At 39.3% G+C, this 5,746-nt stretch overlaps 1 non-coding gene across 1 annotated transcript; it reads right to left on the bottom strand.

The window, feature by feature from the left end:
• Window positions 1-1,115: 1,115 nt before the first annotated feature.
• Window positions 1,116-1,222, bottom strand: LOC118596612. Its single transcript, XR_004946720.1, has one exon. It is a non-coding gene; the product is annotated as a U6 spliceosomal RNA (small nuclear RNA).
• Window positions 1,223-5,746: the final 4,524 nt, after the last annotated feature.

Here is a 5,746-nt window from a genome sequence, read left to right as displayed (position 1 = left end):
CTTTCTTTCTATCTATATAAAAATTTTATATCAGCACTGTATTTTGAGAAATGGGATATATATATGACAATACTATTCCTTTCACTATTTTTCCTTTATTTCTTATTTCACACAGTGTAGTGGGTAGCCATCCCAGCATTGGCCTGGAAGTTCCAACCCCCATTGAGGCTTCAGTAATGATCATGCCCACAAGGCGGGGCAGAGGACGGAGCGGAAGACCCAGGAGCAAGAGGAGGTGGCTCTCTAGGTTCCAGGACTCTGGATGCTGGAGGTAGACGAGCAGAGTTCTCCAGAGAACACCGCTGGACTGCCCTATACCTTTGCCAGACCCTGCAACCTACCCCTTCATTTGTAAGTTACCCCACAAAATAAACCTCCCTTTTAACTACGTGGAGTGGCCTTAATAATTTCACCAATAACACATATTTATTTATTTTACATTCCAACCATAGTTACATCTTCTTCCTCTCCCCCAAGTCTCTCCCTCCCACCTTCTCTCTGCCCCTGCACAGTCCACTCCTCCTCCATTTCTTTTTATTTATTTATTTATTTTTATTTCTTTCTTTCTTTCTTTTTATTTATTTAATTTATCTTTCTATCTACTTATTTGTTTACTTTTGTTATTGTTTTTTGAGACAGGGTTTCCTTGTGTAGTTTTGGTGCCTGTCCTGGATCTTGCTTTTAGACCATGCTGGCCTCGAACTCACAGAGATCTGCCAGGCTCTGCCTACCAAGTACTGGGATTAAAGTTGTGCACTACCATCACCTGGATCCTCCTCCATTTCTATTCAGTAAAGGTCAGGCCTCTCAAAAACATGGCATATCAAGTTGTAGTAAGACTAAACACCTCCCCTGTTATTAAGGCTGGACAAGACAATCTAGTATGAGGAACAGGGTTCCAAAAAGCCAACAAAGGAGTCAGAGACAGCCCTTGCTCCCACTGTTAAGAGTCCCATAAAAAGATGAAGCCATACAACTCTCCTATACATATATACAGAGGGCCATTGTCAGATCTCCAGTGCAGGCTCCCTGGTTGTCAATTCAGTCTCTGTGAGCTCCTGTGAGCCCAGTTTACTTGATTCTGTGGGTTCTCTTGTGCTGCCCTTCACCCCTCAGAACATATGGAATGCTTCATGAGTTTGTGTGCCATTATTGCTCAGGGGTCAAGATAAGCTTTTCTCTATCATTCCACCTTTAATATATATACTGCCAAAGTGAGCACTCCTTCACTTTTTATATTGAGTTTCATTAAATATTGTCTTTGCACATCCAAACACTGGGTTTTCAATGATTTTCAAAGAAAGAGATTGTTCATGAAAATTTTCATGGATTTTAATGCTATGAAAACAAAGCAAAACAAAAAGAATAGCTTGATTCTGAGCAACAATATGGAGATTACAATGTAACATCGCACTCTGCTGAGAAACAAAGAGGAAACCATTGACAATGGAATGATGAAAATGGAGCATTGAAATCAGAAATGAGTCATCTTTCTGTTCCTGTGTTTAAGAATGAAATAACAAAACTATTTTTCTCTTTAAACAGTTGGTCATAGCTCAGCACGGAAGTATTAAAACATAAACTGCTTTGGTGAACTTCAATGGTTGAATATTATTAGAAAATACTAAACTGTCCAGACTATATATTTCTAGTTTTAAAAATATAACTATCATTGTTTTTATTTTTACTCATGGTTTAAGACTTTCATACATGAAAATAATATGTTTTAATCAAATAAATCCTGAATTTCCTACTCTCCAGTTTCTAATCTCCAGACCTCACTACTAATCTAGCCAGGGAATTTCATCATCCGGGGCCCACTGTTGGCTGTGAAGTGATCCTTGTTCAGACACAATAATGTGCAGAGTAAAATTGTAGTGAATAATGCACTCTTTAAGTACATATATGTTAGTTTTGACAGATGCATTATATTCAGTAAAGGTAAATCCATAACCAGAATAAATATCTACTATAGTAAGGACAAGGCATCCCTTTCATGGAGGAAATGGTTCAATGTAGTTAACCTGCTACCAAGTCACTGACTGGTCACCCTTGGGAATGGAGCCATATATGAGGCTGAGTAATGGCCTTTGCTAGTAGATTTGGTACTCAGAAGAACCTGTACCTAAATCAGCCTTTGTGAGTTGCTATGGGATAATGCTTTTTTACATTGGTTTAATAAAATGCTGATTGGCCAGTAGCCAGGCAGGAAGTATAGGCAGGATAAGCAGACAAGGAGAATTCTGGGAAGAGGAAGGCTGAGTGAGGAGATGCCAGCCCACCATCCAGGAAGCAGCATGTAATGGCACACAGGTAAACCATGGAACATGTGGCAACCTATAGATTAACAAACATGGACTGACTTTAAGTGTAAGAGCTAGTCAGTAGTAAGCCTGAGCTAATGGCCAAGCAGTTTTAATTAATATAAGCCTCTGTGTGCTTACTTGGGGGATATGAGTGAGAGAGATTTGTCCCAACTGTCGGCAGCCCGAGACACAGGAAATCTTTCAGCTACAGTGAATAATATTCCATGTTCTCATGCTCATGCATAACCTCCATCTCTACCACCACAGCAACATTTTCTATGGTCACATTGATCAATGACAGGATGAAAGGTAGAAGAAGTTAACCGTCCAAGTATGAGTTATGACATCAACTTGATTACTGAACTCTTCATCAGCTTGAGTTACCTTTTGATGAGTGTTACATGGGACACACATATCTTCACATTCTTCACCAATTTGGAGAGACATACCAACATGTTTCTTCCCCAGTTATTTCTTGCCAATTTTCCAATCATACTCTTTACATGTCAATGATCACGAACCTTCTACTGTCTGGTTCAACTTGAAATAAGCTAGAATCTTCAGAGATTAAGGAGGCTCAACTGAGAAAATGCCCCCCATAAGATCCAGCTAAAGACATTTTCTTACTTATTGATCAATGAGGGAGGCCTTGCCCAGCCCACAGTATGTGGAGCCATTCCCTAGACTTGAAGAATTGGAGTATCCTTGAAGTAAAACTGAAAAGGTTTACTGTTGGCCTTGAAAACTGAAAGGAAAATGCTCATTTCTGGTAGTTCTAATGGACAGGTACAAAAGAAAAAGGCATTTACTAAATAAATAGCTGCATACCATGTACCAGGAGATGTGTTAATTTGTTCAAGTGAGGATACCACATCTGGTACATCAGGTGCAACTGAATTCACTACTTGCTTGAGTATTTGATAGTCAACTATCATTCTCCATAATCCATCACTTGTGCACTGGCCAGAAAGAAAAGCTGAAGGAGATGTTGTGGAAACCACCACCCCTGAATCTTTCATGTGATTGATGTTGTCACTAATTTATTCTGTTCCTCCAGAGATTAAATAATGCTTTTAATTCAACATTTTCCCTAGCAGAAGCAATAACACAAGTTATTTTGCCTTCCCAAACACAACAGCTCTTACTCGAGAGGTCAGGGAACCAATGTAAGAATTCTTACAATTCTAAGTTTATCTATCCCAATTATATATTCTGGACTGGGGAAACAACCACAAAATGAGTCTGACAACACACTCTATGTATTGTGAGTAAGACTTCAGCCAAAACTTCATTAATCAGCCAGGAGGTGGTGATACATGCCTTTAATCCCAGCACTGGGGAGGCAGAGCCAGGTGGATCTCTGAGTTCAAGGCCACCCTGATCTACAGAGCAAGATCCAGACAGGTACCAAAACTACACAGAAACTCCATTAATCACCTGAAATCTTTAAACTCCTACTTTAACTAGAAGGTCACCATTTTTCTTGGTATTATTATCTATTCAGAACCAATAGTCAATAGACTTTTAAAGGGCTGATTGTTTCCTTTCCCCTAGTATACTGTTACCCTTGTAAAAGGTCTATGTCCTTCTGGGAAAGGACTGGAAACATTAACTGTAAAACCCTTAGGTATTTTGTCAAGGTCCTTCCTCATGGGAACTTGACCATCTCTTCATTGAAGGGGTTCTGAGTCTGCACACTTGCTCAAATCCAGAAATTGGTTTAGGAGAAGAGATTTCCTATTGCCATGATCTAACGGTACCTTTATTTCACTTGTTAGAGAATGTTTTCATTTATTCACATCAAACAATTTGCTTTAGGCTCCTGATCTATTTCATATCTAAAAACACCATGACCTATTAGTAAATACCAAAGGTCATAACACCATACAATTCACTTTGAATGTACTAACCATTATGGGTCTGGCCATTATGGACATTGTGTTTTCAATCCTGCCCATTATGATACCTATAATCATCTTGATTTTGGTGATTCATTCAGTGCTTCCACATTGCCCCTGATCTTTCAGGGCCCAGTGAAACGCATTGCATTTAACCCATCAAACTGAAAATCAGCATCTCCAAACCTAAAGCCTGGCACAGATAAAAGGGCAAAAGTAAACCTCTTCAAATATTCTACCCCTCTCACTAGTTTGCATCTTATAGGATTAGCGAAGGTTATGTCTTGTGGGCTTTCCATCATAGAAGGGTAGGTTTTACATAGCATACCTACCCTCATATAATTTCCCTAAATTTTAAAATCCCTTCATCAACACTAACTCAAGAGATCAGGGATTTCCAACTTCTTTTTCAAAGGCCATTTTTGACACATGCTTCAGCCAAACATTCATACTTTTGACACTTTTTTCTTTTAAAACTGTGTTAGCTTCCATATTAAACCTAGAATCTCCACTAAGTGGGTCTATATTGATAAACTCAAACTGATGCAGTTTTATGTTTCTTTCACCATTAACTCACACCTTTAAAATCTATTCCCATCTCCCATCTATATTCCTCAGACTGAATTAATTAGCAAACTCATTAAACTCTTTAAAAGTATCATGTACTTTCTCATGGACTATATTTTCTATTTTCCCTCTAGGAGCTCACTTAGCTTTAAATTTGGTTATAGACCTAGGGGCAACTATTGGCTGGATCTGAGGAACATCATTATTGTCTTGCCTGGAAACTCCTCCAGAAAGAGTCACTGCTCTTTTTTTTTTTTTTTTTTAAAGCAGGCATTGAAGATTATATATGTGGGAGGATGATAGTATATAACAAAGGCAACCAAAGAAAAGACCCAGTGTTATGTGTGAGTTGCCACCCTTTGTATTTGTGGTTCCTGGGATCCCATAGACCACAGCCAGACACAAACAAGTTATTGTTTTTGCTATTGGTTACCATCCAAAATTTGATGGTAAGATCCTACTGCTGAAGACACTATATACTTGAGTCATAGGACATGCAAAAATGAAGCTACTGTTGAGATAAAAGCTTCTTCCCAACTTACAAGCTTTCACACTGTCATAAGGTGCTACACATGCTACTAGGGGAGAAAAGCAATCAACATCATTAACCTAGATGCATGTTATGTGAGCTACAGTCATGACCAACATTGAACAGCATTGAACAATATGCCCGTTGGTGCAATACTGTTATTGAATAAAGGAGTTTGTTATTTGCCTTCAATGGACTCCCCATGTCTGTGCTGCTGATGCCACACCCTCTCACTCCCCTCCCCCCAACACACAAGGGAGCCTTCAGAATCCAAACAACAGAGACCCACAGCCAAACATTATGCAGAGAGAGAATCTAAATTGGAGGTCTCCATCAAAGCCCTCCTCTAAGAACTCAGGGCATCCCAAGGAAAAGGAGGCAGAAAGATGGTAAGAGCCAGAGAGGATGGAGGAAAACAAGGCTATTGGAACCCCAAAATCAATGTG

This window comes from Onychomys torridus, chromosome 15 (genome assembly GCF_903995425.1).
Source record: "Onychomys torridus chromosome 15, mOncTor1.1, whole genome shotgun sequence".
NCBI classification, from domain to species: domain Eukaryota; kingdom Metazoa; phylum Chordata; class Mammalia; order Rodentia; family Cricetidae; genus Onychomys; species Onychomys torridus.
The sequence above is the reverse complement of the archived record's forward strand: the minus strand, read 5'-3'. Positions and strand labels throughout refer to the sequence as shown.